The sequence below is a fragment of the Natrix helvetica genome (assembly GCF_964273705.1).
Source record: "Natrix helvetica genome assembly, chromosome: 2".
Classification (NCBI taxonomy): Eukaryota; Metazoa; Chordata; class Lepidosauria; order Squamata; family Natricidae; genus Natrix; species Natrix helvetica.
In genome coordinates this window covers 285,408,468-285,431,839 of record NC_138552.1, presented here as the reverse complement: position 1 = coordinate 285,431,839, position 23,372 = coordinate 285,408,468, and the positions used below count along the sequence as shown (strand labels likewise).

General features: G+C 44.8%; 1 protein-coding gene across 2 annotated transcripts in view; it reads left to right on the top strand.

The window, feature by feature from the left end:
• RAP1GAP2 (RAP1 GTPase activating protein 2) overlaps positions 1-23,372 on the top strand; it is a 201,559-nt gene that overhangs the window by 2,355 nt on the left and 175,832 nt on the right. The gene's annotated exons all lie outside the window — the stretch shown is intronic.

Below are 23,372 nucleotides of genomic sequence, written 5' to 3'. Positions count from 1 at the left end.
ATATTCTATGAATGGTAGTGTTACTCTCTGCCTTAAAGTTTTCTGTTTTGGATCAAGAGAAGGAGGAGGACTTGGGTTCAAATCTCCATCCAGTCATGAAAGCCACTGGGTATTCATAGATTTGGGGCTAGGTTTCTCAGTGGCATTGCAAGGGTTAAAAGATGAATCATGGAGATTATCTCAACATGCTTTGGAGATGTAAAAAGGCAGTAAATAAATACGTTATTTTCCCAATTCAGGAAACCTTGTCGTATCTCAATGGCCTTGTCACAAAGTTTTTAAAAAGTGCTTTTATATTTGTGTATGATAAGTGTGATTAAAAGCAACAGCTTTACTTAGGTCAGAGAGTTTTAAAAGTCGAACCCGTGAAGTGTAAAATAAATGACTTTGATGGAAATCCTTCTTAAAAATCCTGGGATGGTGGTGTGTGGTAGGAAAAAAACTCACACTATACCAAGTCAGATAACACAATCATCCCCAAAAAAGATGTGTGTAAACAGCTGGTAGCCACTAGCAATCACGGTCATCTATGTTTCATTAAGCCCTTCCAGCTATTTGTCTTTCCAAGTATATAGCATTTCTAGCTGTTCACTAAGCAGTAGCTTGTAAAAACACTTATTTCCCGATGAGTATAATATTTTGAAAAGGTGGCTCAGTGGCTAAAACACTGAGCTTGTTGATCAGAAAGGTCGGCAGTTTGAATCCCTAGCGCGTAACTGAGTGAGCTCCCGTTACTTGTCCCAGCTTCTGCCAACTTAGCAGTTCTAAAGCATGTAAAAATGTAAGTAGAAAAAATAGGAACTACCTTTGGTGGGAAGGTAACAGCATTCCGTGCGCCTTCGGCGTATAGTCATGCTGGCCACATGACCATGGAGAGATCTTCAGAGAGTGCTGGCTCTTTGGCTGTGAAATGGAGATGAGCACCGCCCCCTAGAGTCTGGAACAGCTAGCACATATGTACAAGGGGAAACCTTACCTTCACATAATATTTTGAAGCTGGATGGTGGTCTGCTTTGCTCTCCTCAGATGCAGAGGGGGGCAGGTGACTGATTTCCCCCCATCTAGACTGAGATAGGTTGGGAAAGTCTGGCCAACTATTTTTGGCGAAATCCAAATCTTTCAACGGCAAAAGTAATTCTTTCCTCCTACAAAAGTTAGGCTCCTATTTGTCAGGAGTGGTTTAGAATTGCTTTTGAGTGTATTTATTGTTGCAAAGGAAAAATGAATTGCCTGCTGCAGTGGGCATGACTCCCTACCACTCGGACTCTCACTGAAGGCTTCCGAAAGACCTGTGATTTTTGGAATGACATCATTTCCAAGAATATTGATGTCATCACCCACTAAAGGTGACTTCATTGTAAGTAATCTCAAAATAGGTGATTGTCATGTTCCCCCCCCCCCTCTTCTAGACAGGAATGACAATGACTCAATAGACGCTTCCTCTTTTTCTCACCACATCCAATTCCCAATTTGAACAACTACCAGACATATGGCATTTACAGGTATCCTTGACTTACAAGGGTTCACTTAGTCTTTTAATGACCCCGTAATCCCTTGCTTCGGGATGGAGTCAGGGCAACTGAATGCAGCTGAGTGTTTACTGGCCAGATGCCTTTCCCGTTGCCAATGCAGAGTTCGCTGCTGATTGTGCCCAGAGAGAGAAATATCTGCCGCTACTTAGGATCGAACTTACAGCCTCCTGATTGTGAGGCGAGCGCGCCACCTCTAGGGCACTGCACCACTCACAATGGTTCACTTAGTGACTGTTCCAAATTGCAACGGCACTATTGAAGCACCCCCGTAGTTACATGATCAAGGGAATTGAATTTTATTTATGACAGTTGCAGTGTCTTGGTGTGTGTGTGTGTGTGTGTGTGTGTGTGTGTGTCATGTGATCACCTTTGCGACTTTCTGACAAGCAAAGTAAGCGGGGAAGCCGGATTCACTTAACAACTGGGCTAGTAATATAACAACTGCAGTGATTCACTTAACAAATGTGGCAAGAAAGATTGTGAAATGGGGCTACATTCACTTAACCACTGTCTTGCTTAGCAACAGAAATTTTGGGCTTGATTGCCACACGTCAAGGACTACCTGTAGTTCCTGGAACAATGTTTCTCAACATTGGCACTTTTAAAATATATGGACTCCAACTCCCAGAATGCCTCAGCTGGTATGCCTTTGCTTAGAATTCTGGGAACTGAAGTTCACATTGGAAGTTGCCCTGGTTGCAAAATATTACCATATTTTTCAGAGTATAAGACACACCGTTTTCCCTCAAAAAAGAGGGTGAAAATCTGGGTGCGTCTTATACACTGAATACAGCATTTTTGGCCTCCCAAAACTCCACCCCCTTCGCTAAAATGGCCGTGCATAGCCTTTAGGAGGCTTCCAGACTGCTCCTGGGAGCTGGGGAAGGCAGAAATGAGAGAATGGGCCATTTTTTGCTCAATTTTGCCCTCCCCAGCCCCCCAGGAGCCCTCTATAAGCCTCCTAAAGGCTATGCATGCCCCTTTTTTTGGACAAAAAACCGCCATTTTTGCAAAAAACGGGCCATTTTTGGGAGGTTTGCAGAGTACAGAAACTTTTTTTAAAAATTTGCCTCTTCAAAATCTTGGTGCGTCTTATACCGAAAAATACGGTAATCGTACAAGTAGTCTTCAACTTACAACCATTTTGTTTAGTGACTGTCCGAAGTTCCAACGGCTCTGAATAAAATGACTTACAATTGGTTATTGCACTTAGGACTGTAGCACCATTTCCATGGTCACATAATCAATATTTGGGTGCTTGGCAACTGGCATGTAGAATATTTACCAAGTTTGCACTGTCCCAGGGTCATATATGATTGCCACTTGCAACCTTCCCAGGCGGCTTCCAACAAGCAGTGCGGGAAGACAGATTGGCTTAATAACAGGATGATTTATTTAACAACTTCCCTCTTTTGCTTAACAACCATGGTAACAAACATCATAAAATCTAGACTCACTTAACAAATGCTTGCTATTTTTTTTGCTTGTTCAGCAATGGAAATCCTGGTCTCAATTGTGGTCATAAGTGGAGGACTACCTGTATGTTAACATTTAGCAGTATCATGGTATTATTTCTCTCGGCTCAGTTTAGTGCAGTGGTGGGATTCAACATTTTTTACTACCGGTTCTGTGGGCGTGGCTTGGTGGGCGTGGCAGGGGAAGGATACTGTAAAATCTCCATTTCCACCCCAACCCACTAACCTGCTTTCCAGCTCCGTTCTCCTGTGTAGGGCAACAAAAGAAGATCCAGCTGATCAGCTGGGACTCGGGAGGCAGCGAATAGATGAGGACGGGGCCAGCCAGAAGTGATACTTGCCGGTTCTCCGAACTACTCAAAATTTCCGTTAGGGGTTGTCCAGAACTGGTCAGAACTGGTTGAATACCAAACCACCTCTGGTTTAGTGCCTTATTCCAGCGGTGCACCAAGCTGTAAAGGTCCCGCCCAGGGCGAGGATGTGCGGGAGTGACGAGCACAAGCGCACACACACCTCCATTTGTGCAAGCGCGCACCCTCCACTCACACGAATTGAGTTCCGCGTGCAAGCTGAGGGTGCTTGCACCCTTGCGCAAAGCTTCACTTGTGTGAGTGGCAGACAATTGCACTCACCCGAAGTTCCACTCACCCGAGCGGAGGGCTCTTGTGCTCGCGTGTGAAGTTCTGTGTGATTCCTTCAGTGGCCGTCTTGGTGCTTTCTGGAAGCTCAAATGCAAAGTAGAATGGCAGTCTGATTGTTTCTCTCCACCTCCGTGCATTTTCTGAGGGACTGCTTCTGACAATGGAAGTTCAATTGAGGTCCCATGGAGAAGAGCTGCTAAGAAAGTGCACAATTAGTTTGCTCGTTTTTACCAGCACGAAAGGTTTGATTATTATCAAGTGGATTCTCTATGGTAACTATGACCATATAAGCCACAGCGCTGCAGTGGTTAAAATGCAGTATTGCAGGCTAATTCTGCTGACTGCCAACTGTCAACAGTTCGAGTCTCACCGGCTCAAGGTTGACTCACCCTTCCATCCTTCTGAGGAGGGTAAAATGAGGACCTACATTGTTGGGGGGAAGAGGTTGACTCTGTAAACCGCTTAGAGAGGGCTGTAAAAGCACTGTGAAGTGATATATACGTCTAAGTGCTACTGGTATGGCAACAAGAAAAGTGATAAAATGGGGCGAGACTCACTTAACTGTCTTGCTTAGCAATGGAAGGTTTGGCTCAATTGTGGTCATAGATCAAGGACTATCTGTATGTAAAGAAGGAGGCATTTTGAGGCCATTCCTCCTGATATGTGCATTTTTGCATAGATGTTCCTTAATTCCGTTATTTTGTAGAGAGTTTTTTGTGGGCAGGGGCTGGAAGTAGAGAATCCGTTTTCCATAATCCAAGGCTTTTTTTAGTGTGCGCTTGTTTCCCTGTGGATTTTATTTTGGTGTCTATTTTCCCCCATTATGCCTTTTTGTATGCATTCTTTGTGATAAATTGCATTGGCAATTTGCAGAGTTTAAATATATAATGCCACTTTGCACTGCAGTGTAAACCTATTTCCCTGGAAGAATTTGTTGGAAGAAATGTCCTTCTGGGTTCGGTTCCAAGTGGGGAAAAAGACACTGGAGACATGGAGGCTGCTTGGAAAGATGGTTTTAACGGTGGACAGAGCCACGTGGCTTGAGTCCTGAACAGAAAAGGTGATCACACGCTTCAGTGTTGGTGGAGAAGAAGAGAAGGGAGGACTGAGATGCTGAGTCCCTGGTTTTATGCCCTCTCTGGCCTTTGATCTTGAGCTTGTCTTCTGATTGGTTGTCAGACTCCCATGGAGCCATGCAGGGGCAACTCTCTAGGCTGCGTTTTGAATCCAGGTTTGGTTGAGTTCTCAGATGCCATGTGGTGAGTTGGGTAAAGGGCCAATATTATCATGCCTTAATCCCATCCCCCTGGAGCTGAAGGGGAGAACTCTTTATTATGTAAAGGGACCATCTTGGCCTTCTTAATGGCCCATTGACAAAGTGGGTGGAGGCAGGCAGCTGCAGGGAGCTATTCTCTCTTTATAAAACATGTTTCTTCCTTTTCACATCCAGAGAAATATTCCGCCTTTTCAATATTTCCTAGGATATTTCATTTTTCTGGGAGAGGGCTGGGTGATAACTTCCTACAAATTGAAATGGGGGAGGCGGGGGGGAAATCTTGATTTCTCAGGAGAGAAAAAAAAATCTATGCATTTATATACAAATGTGCGTACGTTGCCCTACTCAAAAGGTTTGACTGGTTTACAACAATATCCAGGCCAATGCATCATAATAAGTAAAAACCTAATAGCACTTAGCATTTAGATTTATATGCTGCTTCCCAGTGTTTTACAGCCCTCTCCAAGTGTTTTATAGAGTCAGCCTATTTCACCTAGCAATCTGGGTCCTCATTTTACCCACCTTGGAAGGATGGAGGACTGAGTCAACCTGGAGCCTCATCAGGATCAAACTCCAGGCTGTGGGCAAAGTTAGCCTAGGCCGCATATTAAGGTTTCCCTCGCACATATGTGGTAGTCGTTCCTGACTCTAGGGGGTGGTGCTCATCTCCATTTCAAAGCTGAAGAGCCAGTGCTGTCCGAAGACGTCTCCGTGGTTATGTGGCCGGCATGACTAAATGGTGAAGGCGCATGGAACGCTGTTACCTTCCCACCAAAGGTGGTTCCTATTTTTCTACTTGCATTTTTACATGCTTTCGAACTGCTAGGTTGGCAGAAGCTGGGACAAGGAACGGGAGCTCACTCCGTTACGTGGCGCTAGGGATTCGAACTGCCGAACTTTCTGATCAAAAAGCTCAGTGTCTTAGCCACTGAGCTACTGTGTCCCTATAGTCATTAAAAGCATATAAATCATCATAATCACAAAAGCCCTAAAACTAGATATACATTTAGGAGCAGACCCATTACAAGTAGTCCTCAACTTATGAACCCAATGGAAGTCCAAGTTTTTGCTGCTAAGCAAGACAGTTGTTAAGTGAATCGTCTCCCCTGTTTACAATTTTTTTTGTCACAAGCAAATCACTGCCATTGTTAAGTGAATCTTGTGGTTGTTAAGTGAATCTGTCAGAAGTCGGGTTACAAATAGGAAGGTTACAAATGGAGATCATTTGACCACCCCCGGGAGAGTGCAACTATCATAAATATATTGCCCATGTATTTGCATGACCATGGGGAAATATTTGAGGTTTTGCCATTCACATTTCATTCTGTCCCTCCTTTTGCACCCTTTCTTTAATGATTCGATTCCACCATTTCTTTGATATTAGTGTAACTCAGAGATGTCAAACTCAAGGCCTGGGGGCCAGATATGGCTCACGGGGTATTTAGCTCTGGCTTGGGGCCACCCTGGAAACAGTGAAGGACTGGCCCGCGGCACCTCTGCCAGCAAAAACGGAGCTTGTTAGTGCTGCCCACGGCCCTCCTGAGCTCTATTTTCATTGACAGAGGGTTGCGGGAGGCCGTCGCAGCCGAAACGGAGCTCGGGAGCCCGTTTTCACTGGCACAGGATTGCAGGAGGACGTCGCAACTGAAACGGAGCTCGGGAGCCCCTTTTCGCTGACAGAACGCCCAGGAAGCCACAGGCGCCCCTGACACGAGTGACTTTGAGCTGGCCACGCCCCCCTGGCCACACCCATACCCCCCCCCAAGGTCAAACACAACCCTGATGTGGCCTTCAATGAGTTTGATGCCCCTGGTGTAACTCTTGTCCCACAGTGAGTTGTCCTACGGCGGATTGGCCATGGTGAGTTGTCCAATGGCGAGTTGGCCATCATGAATTGGCTGTGGTGAGTTGTCCAGTGGCAGTTGGCCGTAATGAGTTGGTCGCAGCGAGTTGGCTGTGGCAAGTTGTCCCAGTCCGAGCCCAAAGACACTGTGGTCCTTGATGGCTCTCTGAGCTTGGTGGTTTTCTTGCAAACGTTTCATTACCTAGCACTGATGATGTTACCTAGTTGGGTAATGAAACGTCTGCAAGTAAACCACCAAGCTCAGGGAAAGGCACCAAACACCTCACGGTTTCTATTTCCTGTAAAATCCTTTTTTGGCAGAGCCGTGCTTTAAGAAATGGGTCAGGAACACCTCAGCTGAAGGAATGAATTGCCTCGGTTAGTTTATAGAGCAAAAAGACCCTTTCATTCTCCTTTATTTTGAAGAAAAAGAACAACAGCTGCGAGTGAGGGTGAGCGAGAAAGATTGATTTCCTTGAGCGCCTCTTAATTCCATTTGTTTAGATGTGTTAGTGCCCGTCGGGGTGATTCATAGTATCTGCTACCGTTTTGTGAGACACGGCAATCTCTATATTGCAAGGGGTGGAATTCTCATCTGTACCAGTTTCACATGGCCTCATTCATTTATATCTCTGGATATACTGTCTTCCTATCATTCTCTATGTTAGTTATCTATATACTGTATATATAAATGGCTGCGAGTGTGTGTGTGTGTGTGTGTGTGTGTATCTTCCAGCATAACTCTGGAACACCTCGAGCAATTTCAACCAAACTTGGTGCACAGATGACTTACTCTCTGGAGAAAAATACTGTGGTGGTAAAACACCCCTAACACCCATCAGGGTGTGTGTTCTGTTAAGATACAGCATGTTGTGCCTTAAAATGGCTTCTACTGTACAGCGCGGTGGAGTTGCCATGGTAATGGCTTCACAATACTCCACAAGGGGGCTCCCTCTGGTAAGGGGGAAAATCCAAAATTAGAAATTATGTTTGGTCCGGATATTTTCCCCCTATAAATGAATACCCGGAGAATGCCGGGTTATCAGCTCATTTTTAAAATAAAAAAGCAATAGAATTAATAAAAATAATAAGTACAGGTAGTTCTTGACTTACCACCGTTCATTTAGTGACCGTTCCGAGTTACAACAGCACTGAAAATAAGTGACTTGTGACCATTTTTCACACAACCATTTCAACATCCCGGTGGTGCCATAATCCAAATTCAGATGCTTGGCAACTGACTCATATTTATGACGGTTGCAGTGTCCTGGGCTCATGGGATTCCCTTTTGTGACTTTCTGACATGCAAAGTCAATGGGGAAGCAAAATTCATTTAACAACCATGTTACTAACTTAATGACGATGGTGATTCACTTAACAGTGGCCAGAAAAGTCATAAAGTTGAGTGAAACCCAATAAATGTCTCACTTAGCAATAGAAATTTTGAGCTCAATTGTGGTCGTAAGCCGAGGACTACCTCTGTAAGTAAAATAAATTTTTAAAATGCTTGAGTCATTTACTCTTGTCTCAGCCCAACCCACCTCACCAGGGGTTCTTGTGGTGTGGAAAATAGGAAGAGGAAGGAGTATTACATATTATTCTGCCTTTTATAAATAACCTTGGGTTATTTAAAGAATAATAGAGGTAGGATAAAACTAAAGAAAAAGGAAAATTAGTAGTGTTTTTCAACCCCCAGTAACTCTTTCTCTTCATTCTCCTCTGAGGGAGAGAAAAAAAATCACCTATTTTATCTGTTGTTACCTGGACTACAACAGTTGCAAATTAACTTAAAACAGATGCTCTGCATTGTTTTTGTACTTGGAATTTCTCATTAGTACATGAAAGTGAATCAGGCTGCAATGTGAATCGAGGTAAGCTATAGAAATTGCATTAACAGCGTATTAATGAGTCACACATATTATTTATTCATTTAATCAATTAGTATGATTGCCCATCTTTCCAAGTGATTCTGGGCAACAAACAAAGTTAGGTCAAAATAAAAACAATTACAGCCATAAATGCAAAAATTAAAATGCATGGCAGCCGAGGAAGTTTCCACCATGGAGTTGCTAGTATGGACAAGAGACAGGATCTTTCATACAATTGGCTTCCCGGATCTGGGCGCAAAATTAGACCGGATCGGATTGGATATATCTTATTATTATATACAACATAAATGTAGTTTACTTATCTATTATCTATCATCTATCTATCTATCTATCTATCTATCTATCTATCTATCTATCTATCTATCTATCATCTATCTATCTATCTATCTATCTATCTATCTATCTATCTATCTATCTATCTATCATCTATCTAAATGGCTGTGTATGTGTGTGTTTGTGTGTGTGTGTGTGTGTTTTCCAGCATAACTCTGGAACGCCTCAAGCAATTTCAAACAAACTTGGTACACAGATGACTTACTCTCTGGAAAAAAACACTGTGGGGGTAAGACACCCTTAACACCCTTCGGGGTGTATGTTCTGTTAAGATACAGCCTGTTGTGCCTTAAAATGGCCTCTACTGTACAGCACAGTCGAGTTGCCATGGTAGCGGCTTCACAGTACTCCACAAGGGGGGGGTCCCTCTGGTAAGGAGGAAAATCCAACATTAAGAAATTACATTTGGTCTGGACATTTCCCCCCTATAAATAAATACCCAAGCAACACAGGGTTATCAGCTAGTAAGTAAATAAATAAAAATAAATTTGGTCAAGGCTAGAAACCAAGAGATGGTGAGTTCTAGTTCCACCTTAAGCGCGCTGGGTAACTAGTCTTACTCAGCCCGGGTAACAGGAGACTGTGAGTTCTACTCCTGCCTTAGATATGATAGCTGTTAAGTAAGTAAGCTCCCCATTAGGAGAGCGAGTGTGCCGAGAAGCGTAATGAGAGTGGTATGCAAGAACACGCACAAACCAGCATACAGGGACACTGAATAGTATAAAATATAGTAGTTTACTATGTGGAAATATAGAGGTATTCAGAGTCTAGTTAACAGTCCAAGTCATACACGGTTCAGTCAATCAATTATCAAATAGTCAGTCTAGCACACAAAACAGCTAACAGTAGCAAACCACAGTACCTCACAATACACCGATCAGCGTCTAACAGAGAGTTAATAGTCATTCTGGCTCCCTCTTATGGCTGCTTGAGGGATCAAGCCAATTGCATCACTCTAGCATTTAAAGTAACAGATACATTGTTAAAATCATAGCCAAGCCTAGCGTTACATCCCTAACAATAGCCAGCTGGATCATTTTGGGTCAATCAACAGGAGACTGAGTTCTAGCCCTGCCTTAGGATAGCCAGCTGGGTCACTTTGGGCTAATCTCTAGGAGACTGTGAGTTCTAGCCCTGCCTTAGGCACGACAGCCAGCTGGGTCACTTTGTGCCAATCCACAGGAGACTGTGAGTTCTAGCCCTGCCTTAGGACCTCTGAGTGTCTGCGATGATGAGTTTTCTACTCTTTTTTTCTGTATCCAGACTCTCTTCATTTTTCATGCTGCATCCAGGAAAACCCAGAGGGAATTTTTGGACTCACAGTCCTTGAGAAACATGTCCTACATGATGGCAATTTTTTTGCCTTTCAAACTACAGTACGTATATAGTTTACAGTTCTCGACTTACAACTGTTCAAGGGGCGACCATTCAAAGTTCAGTGACTTACGACTGTTGCAGCATCCCCATGGTCACGCCATCAAAATTCGGACACTTGGCAACTGGCATGCGTTAATGACTGTTGCAATGTCCCTGGGTAATTTGATCACCTTTGGTGACCTTCTGGCAAGCAGTGTCAATGGGGAAGCCAGATTCACTTAACAACTGCGTAACTGTAAGGAGGTGCCTTTGTCGGGAACACGCGTTGAATCTGGGGAGCCTTGTGCTTGTGGGGTTTGCCAGTTTGGCAGCTTTGCTGAACTTCTTGCTCTGGTTACTGTTTAGCTAACCTGGTTTATTGGACTGCTGTTTGCTGTTTGAGGGGCAAATAACATGGGTTTTGTTATTTGTCAACTAACATAGTTAGTTTGTATTTATATTCTTTCTTTTAAAGTGATGTTCAAGATTTATTAGCTTTTAACATTCCTAAACTGATAAAACAAGCTGGAGACTAGTTCCTGATAAGAAAAGTTTGTTAGTACGAATTGGGGTCTGGCTGATCTCTTGTGAACCCTAAGCAACTTTTCTCCTTACAATTTTTTCCCCGTTCAGACCTCATTTTAATAAACACGTATGCTATTATCCTGTCCAATCAACTTTCCTCTTTTACACTTCTTTGTTAGGTTAACTATAAAAGGAGATGCAAGCTAAAGATCGGGGGTTCCTTCTTTGAATGAGGAATCTCTTTTGCCTGGATATTCTGATAAATTGCAATAAAATGATCTTCCTGTCTCGGTTTGTCTCATTGGAAAATATGCACATCGAGGCACGGACCTGAAAAAGCTATATTTGGCCATCAGTTTGATTAACCTGGCTTATTGGACTACTGGCCCAGGTTAATTTTTGGGCTAACCTGGCTTACTGGACTGTTGGCCCTGGTTTCTGTTTGGTTAACCTGGCTTACTGGACTACTTGCAGCCAGAGGCTTCTGCAGGTGCGTATGAGAGCTTTGCACCAGGACTTGTAGTGAATGTTGTGGGAAAGTTTGAGGGCACAGTTGGAGTTTGACCTGTTCTCTGATTTTGTTGCTTTCATGCCACGCCCTGGATTATCACAGTTACTAACTTAAAAACTGCAGGAACTGGGACAAGCAAGGTCATAAACTGGGATGAAACTCACTTATCAGCCATCTTGCTTAGCAATGGAAATTTTGGACTCCATTGTGTCCGAACTCGAGGACTACTTGTCTTGAATATTCAGATGCCTCCTGCACATCTTATAAAATCTCTCCCCCATCAAGAGGGGAAGATTCATCTATAGTCGAGCAGAATACAGCCTGTTAAATTTTGCCGTTTTAAACCCTGTTCCTTTCTTCAGCTGATGGGCTTGGTTCGAACCGGTAGAAACTGCACCTTCTCTTCTCACTTCTTTCTTGCAAGCACTTTGACATTCAGGTAGGAAATGTGCAATCTTCTTTTTAGGGCATTCGCACTACTTCCACCCAAACTATCAATATCCATTGAATTCCCCCCCCCCCCCGTTACGCCGAGGAGTAGTGCTTTGTTGTTTAATCAAGATGTCTCTTCCTCTTTGTTTTCAAGAGGTTCTCTTCTCCATCTGAACATCTTATCACCACAGTGAGCAAAAGGAAAGCCTGCAGCTGAAGCCGGGCAAATGAGAAGGTCAGCTGGACTGCCGTATTTTTCAGAGTATAAGACACACTTCCCTCTCCTAAAAGAGGCTGAAAATGTGGGTGCGTCTTATACTCTGAATGTAGCTCCACCCACCCGCCGGCCCCCACCCTCGCCAGAGCACATCGCCGCTGATCACTGCCTCCACGCATCACATTTTCAGCCTCCGTGCATCGCTTTTTACGCCTCCGCACGCCCCATTTTTGGCCTCTGAATGTTGCGTTTTCGGGTGGCGATCAGTGGCAATGTGCTTTGGCGATCTCCGTAGCCTTGAACGGCTCTTAACGGAGCGTTTGAAAGCTGAAAACCTGAGCTGCGACGCCCAAAATGGCAACCTGGAACAGCTGCTGCCTTGTCTTACCTCTTCCGTGATTGCCTGCTTTACTCGCTGGAGCTCCCTGCAATGATCAGCTGTGCTTCCGAAGCTGCTTATCAGCCCCAACATCCATGCTCACAACCAGCGAACTAATGTGCTGAAGCTGACTGGGCTAAAGAAAGACTGTAGCCAGATAAATGCCTGGTAGATTTCCCCCCCCCCCCCCTATTTTCCTCCCCCAAAACTAAGGTGCGTCTTATACTCCAGAGAGTCTTATACTCTGAAAAATATGGTACAAAATCTAAAGTTGCAAATGGATTGCTGTCACTTTTCCTGTTCCTCCAAGTTAAAAGACAAAGCTTCCCCCTGCAGAGAGTTCTTTCCTGGCACAATCAATCACACACCAGCTTCTTAATTTGAATGATCAGCCAAGCTATGGCTCTTTTCATGCAGAGAAATACTTCTCAGGAAAAAAAGAGAGAAAAGGATTTCATCCTGTTGAAGTAGAAGTTAAGCCATAGGTTTCAAAAACTTAGAGGCGATGGGATCCTGGTTTTGTGGAATGGGTGCACTTACTTATGTTAAAATGGGTTGTGATATTTTTAACGATAAATTCAAACCTTGGAGTCTCGGAGAGTCACGAGCCAATGAAGTGAACTAATTGTCTCCTGCAAACTCCACTCCCCTTTCGCTCCTCTTCCATTTCCTCTGGGAGGGGCCATTCATTGTCTACCTGTGGTCTTACTCCCAAATCTACCCCTGTTCTTTAGCTGTTCCCTTTGTCTGGCAACTCTGTGCATGCGCACACTGGGAACAGACTCCAGCTGTTCGTCTGCCTCACTGATGTCTGACTCTGAAGGCAGCTGATAACTGGCATACGGCTCTGGCTCCTTCTCTGCCTCCGACACAGAGCCCTCATCAGAGCCTTCCCCAGACTCCAGGACTGGCCCATGTTTCTCCCCAACTTCCGCACTGTCCGAATCTGCTGCCAGCTCCACTGGCCGCTGGCGGCCCACAGCAGATGTGTATTTAAATGTATATTCTGGAGAAGTTGCATGTCAAATGCTCTGTCTGTTGATGAAAGTTTCTTTCATTTATCAGTTAAACCTCTTTTTTTTATAGCTGCCTGACATAATGTACATAGTGACTCCAGGTGTCTCACACCATTAAAATTCTGCAATATAAAAAGTTATGAGTGTCCAATGGATCAAACAACTAAACTTATTTTCTTACTAGCTTAAAAACAAATGGAATGGGTTTATATGGACCCATAGATACAGAAGAACAACATATGGCATATTGTAATTATGATTTATGATTCTGGAAGTGTGCATTTGTGTGTGTGTGTGTGTGTGTGTGTGTGTGTGTGTGTGTGTGTAGGCAGCGGTCCCCAACCTCTTCCAAACATAATAGCTTTCTCCAGTGAATTCGCTTGCACAACATCGCCAAAATAAATGAGACACAGTTTTGCGATTTTTCCTTCCAATGACATGTCTGGTATTAGATGCTCAGTACTTGCTGGTTACTCAGATTTTCTGACAGGTAGAACAATTAATCAGTGGAACGACTTGCCTCCAAGTTAAGACTGGACCAAGCTAAGGATCAATGCTAAGAGTGGACGGTGACATGATAGCCGTCTTCCAATTTTTGAGAGGCTGTCACAGAGATGAGGGGGGGGGTCAACCTATTCTTCAAAGCACTTGAAGGCAGGGTGAGAACTAAAAACCAGAAGTTTATCAAAGAAAGATGAAACCTAGAATTAAGGAGTAATTTCCTGACAGCGAGAACAATTAGTGGAATGCTTTGCCTTCGAAGTTGTGACTGTTCCATCACTGGAAGTTTTAAAGAAGGGATTGGACAACGATTTGTCTGAAATGGTGCAGGGCAGGGGTGTCACATGCGTCTGGCCCACGATGTGCTTGGATCCGGCCCGCGGGGCCATCCTAAAAAGTGTAAGGGACCAGCCTGCGTTGCTTCAGTCTGGTCTACCCAATGTAGTTTCGGCCTGTTCTACCCAGTGCAAAGAGGCAACATTGGACCAGTGTGGCTTTGGCTCAGTCTGCCCAGTGCAATGTTGTGGCTCGCTAGCAGAGCTGGCAGCATAGGCGGACAGTGAGGAGGTTGGGGTGGAGCATGGGCCAGTCCTGGAGGCTGGGGAAGGCTCAGTTGACGGCTCTGCGTTGGAGGCAGAGATGGGGCTGAGGCCATCTGGCAGTGATCAGATGCTGGAGCTGGAGACTGTTCCCTGTGTGCGCATACCATGCCAGAAGAAAAGAACAACTCAGAAATCAGGGTCAACTTGGGAGTAAAGCCACAGGTGGACGGTGAATGGCCCATAGGACATAAAAGAGGAGCGAAAGGGGAGTGGGCTTTTGCAGGAAACAATTGGTACGTTTGGTCTTTAGATTCGTTTCAGGAGTGTAAAGATCTGTCCGTGAATCTCAGAGATTCTGTGCCCAGGCTTTCCTTGCACAGCACCTCATTTGGAAAATATTTACATGGCAGCTTTCCAAAATAGATAAGGTCTGTAGTCATAAATATTCCTTTGAAAGACTGTTTGCTAGGCCTTGCTGAGTGTGAATGAGAGGAATACACATTCATTGAATAAAAGAGGTTTTGTTGGGACCAGGACTCTGCCTCGTGCTTTTTGGGGAAGCCTGGGTCAGAACATGCGAAGAGGAAACATGCCAGCAGTTTGGGGAGTGGCATCAAGCTGGTCATGCCCACCCAGTCAACCATACCCACCCAGTCAGCCACATCCAGTGAGCGGTGTCAAGCTGGCCACACCCACCCAGTTGGCCACACCCACCCAGTCAGCCACACTCCCCCCTCCCAAGGTCAACCACAGCCCTGATGTGGCCCTCAATGAATTTGACACCTCTGGTGTAGGGTTTCCTGCCTGAGCAGGGGATTGGACTAGAAGACCCCCAAGGTCCCTTCCAACTCTGTTATTCTGATCTGTTCACCTTTGCTGTCCAACGAATATGCAGGACCTTACAGCTCAAATGAGTCGAGGTTTTTCCCTGTCTTGCCTTGCCTTTTTAAGGTTCAACTTTTACAATCGTAGGTAATTATGGGGAACAGAACAGAGCCAAGTAAATTTCCCTAGATTGAAATTAGCAGCAAGCAGGATATCCAATGCAACAGTTTCTTTACAATCAATTGTTTGTATTGTACAGGTATTCCTCATTTGTATTTCTCGTTTAGTGCCTGCTCCTTTAGCAACTGTTCACCGGGAGGAAAAAGTAACTTTGCAACCGGTCCTCGCATTTTTGACCTTGGTGGATTTGCATAGCGGAGGAAAGCTGATGTAAGATCATAAACGCAATCATGTGAAGTGAAACACTTAGCTATGGCTAAGTTGTCGGTCCCAATTGTGGTCCCAAAACAAGGACTGTAATCTTCTGCTTTATTGAAGTGGTGGTTTTTTTTTTAGGATGGATTTAATATGCTGATTCTTCTGTGCTTGTGTGGATTGTGTGCGTTTTAAATGCCATTGTGTTGCTCACTTGCATGTTTACAGTGTAATTCAAATGGAACATGAAGGCTGGCTAAAAAGATAAAAGTATTTGTAGAGTCAAGCTTGATTCCTGGAGCCTATTCAGGTAGTCCTTTTAAAAAAAAATATTTTATTTTATTTTAAATACAAATAATACTAACTTAGTACATATACATCTAAATACAAAGAAAAGGGAAAAATACAAATATTACAGTGCACACACACCCCGAAACCCTTTCCCCCCCCTCATATTTCTTCTTCTATAACAACTAAAAGATATACAATATATTCCAATTGTGCCCTTATCCCCTCCAAAACAACACATATTCTTGAGTAGGTTTATTTCCTTTGCCTTCCACCAACACTGATTTTATAAAATCCTCCCATATTTCATTATAATTGTTTGCTTTAATCCTCCCTTTTTAAACTCTAATTTCTGCTGTTAATTTATCATTTGTTGCCCACTCTCCAAATTTCATTATACCACTCATTTCTTTGAATATCCCAATTTCATCCCTAATATTTAACCATCCCTAATCTCACTGCCATGATCAAATCTGCAAACAATTCCTTTTTTGTTTCACTTATATCCCCTTTTTCCACCAACAACAATAATGCAATCCTCGGTGACATATCTAAATGTCAAAAGTGCTCTAATTTCTCTAAACACCGTGTCCAGAAGTGGGGCTCTGCTGGTTTGCCCCTGTTCGGGCTAACCAGTAGTGGCAGAAGGCTCTGCCCACCCACCCACCCACCCACCTAGATGTCATCATGGATGATCTGCGCATGCTCAGAAGGTTATGCGCATGCTCAGAAGCGCATGTGTGAGCGAAGCGCACATGAGTGCATGCACGATCCCCGTTCCGAATCGATAGCCAAGGTAAGAGAAAACCATTACCGACCATGTCCCGTATTTGTGTCCTTGGCTTATGAATCCACAATTGAATCCAAAATTTCCACTGCTAATCAAGGCAATTGTGAAGCAAGTTGCGCCCCACTTTGGAACTTGTCTTGCCATAGTTGTTAAGCGAATCCCTGCAGTGTCAACTTCTGTGTTGACATTCCACTCATACCGTCGGCGGATTTGTAATCTCAGATTACAGTAGCTGGTTTGAGATGGGTGTATTTATTGGGTAACGTGATTTATGACACAGAGTGAGGGGAGGAAAGGAAGAGGGGCCAAGTTCAGAAGCGGAGAGACAAAGCAAAAGAAACGTCTGCGAATAAGAATTGCCTAATGAAGCTGTTAATAAATCACTAGTTTCTGCCTAAGAGACATTGGCTCTTCTTATGTGTTTGTTACGGCATCGTTGGGAAACTTTACATGCTCGGTAAGTGAATCATGTGGTCATTAAGCGAATCTGGCTTCCCCCATTGACATTGTTTTTTGGGGGAAGATTGCAAATGGTAATCACATGACCCCAGGACAGTGCAACGGTCATAAATACACATGCCAGTTGGCAAGCATCCGAATTTTGATCACATGACTATGGGGGAATGCTGCCATGGTCATAAATGTGAAAAGTCACGGTCATAAGTCACTTTTTTCAGTCACCTGGAACTTCGAATGGTCACTAAATGAATGGTTGCAGATCGAGGCTACCTGGACAGACTTGTCTGTAATGCAGAAATGATGTAACACCGCATTCTTTTGTTGGAAAAAATGTCCATCTGGGATCAGTTCCAAGTGGGGGAAAAGACACTGGATTCATGGAAGTTGCTTGGAAAGAAGGTTTATTGATGATGGAGAAGACCGCAGGGTTTGAGATGCTGGGAAAAAAGGGAAGAGATGCTGAGTGTGCCTCAATTGTATGCCCTCTCTTGGGTTTTGAATTTCAGATTGTATTATGATTGGTTGTCAGACTCCCGTGGAGGCCATGCAGGGGCAACTCTGTAGGCTGTCCTGAGTCCCAGGCTTGGTTGATTCTTGCAGGGTGATGATGTAACGAAAGGGGGGAAAAGGGAAGAGATGCTGAGAGTCCCCAGGTTTTTTGCCCTCTCTGGCTTTTGAATTTGAGCTTGTGTTCTGATTGGTTGTCAGACTCCCATGGAGCCATGCAGGGGCAACTCTGTAGGCCTGTGATGGCAAACCTATGACACGTGGGACAGAGGTGGCATGCAGCATCCTCTCTGCGGGCACATGAGCCTTCACCCCAATTCAGCTCTGCTACACATGTGCGCGTGCCTCCCACTGGCCAGCTGGTTTTGAGGTCTCTGTCGCGCATGCGTAGAGGTGGGGCGCATGCAAAGAGGACGTGCACGCATGCGTGGGAGGTGGGGAGCATGTGGGGAGGAAGTGCACGCATGTGACTGGGTGGGGCGTGTGCAGGGGCCCGCCTGCACATGCGCAGGGGGTGGGGCACATGCACGGGGCCACACACGCATTGCATTTTGGGGAATCTTCCCAGGTGCCATGTGGTGAGATGGCCCATTCCTACTATGGCTCTGCCTGATGGAGGTAGATCTTTGTTATGTAGAATAGACTGGCTCAGACCTTAATGGCCCATTGACAAAGGTGGGAGGGGGGCTTTTAATATTTCCTAAAATATCTCATTTTCCTAGGGGAGGAGTGGGTGCTCACTAACTTCCTACACTTTGGAATATATTTTTTTTCACTTTCCAAGTCTAGTGTACCACCACAGAATTTCCTAGTGGTTTCCCATCCAAGAGCTAATCAGGCATGACCTTATTTATCTGCTCCTGATTTCAGCCAAGACTGCCTCCTAGTGGGACATTGCAATCCAATCTCTGCCTGTTGAAAATGAATGCCATTATATCAGGGATGGGGAAACGATGGGCCTTTGATGACTTGTGGACTTCAACTCCCAGAATTCCTGAGCCAGCACAGGCTCAGGAATTCTGGGAGTTGAAGTCCACAAGTCATAAAGGGCCCATAATTCCCCACCTCTGCATCCAATGAGTTCGGTTCTACCTTCAGGTATCTTACCGAAGGACGACCTTCAGTGAATGTATTGTTGTATAAATAGAGTAAGAGCTCATCTTTTAATTGCCTGAGCCGCGCCAAGGTTTCTCCGAAAGAATTGTTTAATTCATTTGCGCGACGTATGCACCTTCGGCTGATAAATGGCCAGAGAAATGGATGATGAATCATTTTGTTAATGGCCTAAAAATTCTTCAACTGGACAGTTCCTAGGCTGCAACTGCTGACGTCAGGAGGGAAGTGAAATCGCCTTCCTTGCAGCTGGGATGGGTATTTTTTTTTAAAAGAAAAATATTATTATCCTTGGCTGAAGGTAGACCTGCCATTTGCATTAATCAACTTCCTAGCACTCTCCTTGGTAGACCTTCCAAGGGGCTTGGGGGTTAGCTGCCAGCCTGGATGCATTTCCAATGTAATCTCTGGGGCTTTATGTTCACTCAGCAGGCTGCTATGTCCAATTAGTTTCCAATCCACTCAGTTTCTTTGGGGGCAAACCAGAGGGTCAAAGTGGAGCCCGTAGAATAATCCTTCCTATGCTTCCAAGTAATGCTCCCAACCCATTCAAGACTCTTGAGGCCTCGGCTTCCTTAAACATCCTAAAACATATGAGGAACGGTTGCAGGAACTGGGTATGTTTAGCTTAAGAGAAAGAAGGACTAGGGGAGACATGATAGCAGTGTTCCAATATCTCAGGGGTTGCCACAAAGAAGAGGGAGTCGAAATATTCTCCAAGGCACCTGAGGGTAGAACAAGAAGCAATGGGTGGAAACTAATCAAGTAAAGAAGCAACTTAGAACTGAGGAGAAATTTCCTGACAGTGAGAACAATTAATCAGTGGAACAGGAGTTGCCTCCAGAAGTTGTGAAAGCCCCAACACTGGAAGTCTTTAAGAAGATGTTGGATAGCCATCTGTCTGAAACGGTATAGGGTTTCCTGCCTAGGCAGGGGGTTGGACTAGAAGGCCTCCAAGGTCCCTTCCAACTCTACTATTGTATTGTATCCTGTTTATTGGGTACATCCTATCGGCACGGTCAAAACTGAATGCATCCTGCAGTTTTGGTATAGTTGAAGAATAGATACTGTAAATTCCCTTTTGTGTCACAGGTCACGTCAGCCAACCAAGTCTTGGAAGAAATGTCTACCTGGGTTCAGTTCCAAGTGGGGGAAAAGACACTGGAAACATGAAGGCTGCTTGGAAAGGTGGTTTTTAATGGTGGACAGGACCACGGGGATTGAGGTCCTGGGCAAAAAATAGGGAAGAGATGCTGAGAGTGCCTGGGTTTTATGCCCTCTCTGGGCTTTTGAATTTGAGCTTGTGTTCTGATTGGTTGTCAGACTCTCATGGGGCCACGCAGGAGCAACTCTATAGGCTGTCCTGAGTCCCAGGCTTGGTTGACTCTTGCTGGGTGATGATGTAATAACTTTGGGCAATTCCTACTATGGCTATGCCTGAAGGAGGTAGATCTTTGTTATGTAGAATAGACTGGTCCAGGCCTTAATGGCCCATTGACAAAGGCGGGTGTCGGGGCTGAGTTTCTGCCTCCCTTTTAGGGGAAATATTGTGCCCTTTTAATATTTCCGAAAATATATCATTTTCCTAGGAGACAGATGGGGGCTAACTTCCCACACAAGTATAATGACCTTGGTTCTCAGGAGTCTTATCGTTGTTACGTCTGGCACATTAGAGGAAAACATCCTACATTCCATAAGCCCCCCTCCACCTTATGGCAACTGAGAAATGAAGCAAGAAAAATACGGCTTCAGCTAGAGTTGTTTCGAGAGCTGACGATCTGAATACAGGTAGTCCTTGACTTACAACAGTTCACTTAGTGACGGTTTGAAGTTGACCGTTCTTAAAAAATTCCAGTGTTGGAGCATTTACAACTTCTGGAGGCAAGCTGTTCGACTGATTAATTGTTCTCACGGTCAGGAAATTTCTCCTTGGTTCTAGGTTCCTTCTCTCCTTGATTAGTTTCCACCCATTGCTTCTTGTCCTGCCCTCAGGTGCTTTGGAGAATAGCTTGATTCCCTCTTCTTTGTCGCAGCCCCTGAGATCAGGGGTGTCAAACTCAATTTCATTGATGGCCACATCAGGGTCGTGTTTGACCTCCGGGGGGGGGGGGAGGGGATGGAGTGGGCATTGCCAGGGTGTGTGTGGCCAGCTCAACATCACTCATGCCAAGGGCACCTGTGGGGGCCTGAGCTCCATTTTCACTTGCACTGTGGACCGGTTCTTCGCTGTTTCCAGGACAGCCCTGTGGCCCAGTTCTAAGCAGCCTGTGGTCTGGATCCAGCCCCCTGTGCCTTGAGTTTGACATCCCTGCCTTAGATACTGGAACACTGCTATCATGTCACCCCTGGTCCTTCTTTTCATTAAACTAGACACACCTAATTCCTGCAACTGTTCTCTCAAATTAAAGCACACACTCATTCACACCCACACCCACACAGAGCAGTAATCCTATTTTCTTCACTACCAGTTTGGTAGAAAGTTTCCAGTTTTCCCCACCCAAATGAAAGTCCAAGCCCCTGCCCAGCACCCACACGTCAATCACATGGCCCAATCAAGCACCACCCCAACTGGAGATGCCTCCCAGTCACACCACTCCAGGTGCAGGGCAAGACGTCCTTGACTCTGAGAAAGGAATGTTATTTTGACTATATCTCTCCCACTCCATATAATCCTCCCTCCTAATTTGCCACAGCATTAAAAGTGGCAGGCCTGAAGGCCCAATGCAAAAGATGGCTTCCAGGCCTGACAGGCCGCTCCCCCTCATCAGAAGATCATGTCCTGTAACGAGAATAACACAGGGGGTTAAAACCAGGAGTGAATCACTCTCAATTTTATGCCTATTTTTTCCCCATGGCCATTAAGCGATTCACCATGATAATTAAGCAATTTACACATAGTCATTAAGCACATTTGGGCTTTCTCCGTTGACTTTAATTGTTGGAAGCCCCCTGGGAAGGTTACAAATGGCAATCATGTGAACCCGGGAGGCTCTCTTTCTCTCATTGGTTGGTTGCCAAGGGCCCAAATTGTGACCATGCACCTGCAGGAGCACTGCAGTGGTCGTAAGAGTGAGGACCGGTCATAAGTCACTTTTTTTTCCAGCGCCCATGATAATTTCAAATGGGTGTTAAACAGGTGCTCGTAACTTGAGGGCTACAATCTATGTAGTTCTTATTTCCCACATTTTACAAGGACTTAACACTTGAGTTGCACTGAATTGATCACTGGATGCTATTTAAGAAAAGGGAATTCAGTGTGGAGAAAAGTAAGGTTTTACACTTAGGCAAGAAAAATCAAATGCAAAGGTAGAGAGATTGGGTGAAACCTTGCTCAACAAGAGTAACTGGGAGAGGGATCTTGGAGTCCTAGGGGACAATCTCTTATACATGAGCCAGGAGTGTGCAGCAGCAACCCAAAAAGCCAATGTAATTCTAGGTTGCATTAACAGAATCAAGATCTGGCGAAGTTTTAGTACCACTTTATAAAGCCTTAATGGGGCCACACCTGGAATGGTGCATCCAGTTGTGGTCACCAGATCCTATAAAGTTGTAGAGACTCTGGAAAGAGTGCAGAGAAGAGCAACACAGATGATTTAGGGACCTGGAGGCGAAAACATATGAAGAACGGTTGCAGGAACTGGGTTTGTCCAGTCTAGCACCACGGTGGTGCAGTGGTTAGAGTGCAGTACTGCAGGTTACTTCTGCTGACTGCCGGCTGCCTGCAATTTGGCAGTTCAAATCTCACCAGGCCTTCCATCCTTCCAAGGTGGGTAAAATGAGGGCCCAAATTGTTGCGGGCCATAGGCTGGCTCGGTAAACTGCTCAGAGAGGGCTGTAAAGCACTGTGAAGTGGTATATAAGTCTAAGTGCTATTGCTATTGCTAGTGAAAAGAAGGACTAACAATACTTGAGGGGCTGCCACAAAGAAGAGGGAGTCAAGCTATTTTCCAAAGCACCAGAAGGCAGGACAAGAAGCAATGGATGGAAACTAATCAAGGAGAGAAGCAACCTAGAACTAAGGAGAACTTTCCTAACAGAACAATTCGCCACTGGAATGATTTGCCTTCATAAGTTGTGGGTGCTCCTTCATCACTGGGGATTTTTAAGAAGAGATTGGACAACCATTTGCCTGAAATGGTATAGAGGGTTTCCTGCCTGAGCAGGGGGTTGGACTAGAAGACCTCTAAGGTCCCTTTGAACTCTGTTATTCTGTTCTAACGACAAAGCACAGGCATATGTAGTTGAACAGTGAGAATGACTTCTGTGTTGGCCAATGTGCTGCTAAATTGCTTTTGTGTACCTTTTCCCAAACCCCCAGCAGTTTGATTGACAGGCTAGAGATGAAGACCTCTGCCCCTTTCTAGGCTGCCAGCTGAATTCTCATCATTCTTAAGTCTCTTTTAGCCCTTTATTTACTTGTGAATTGATGTAGTCATTACCGATATATCCCTGCCGCTTCAGTCATCAAGAGTTTAGCTCTAAGTGGCTGATGAACAAGAAAATTACTCAATCCATCCATCCAATTTACAGTGCTGTCTATGTCAATG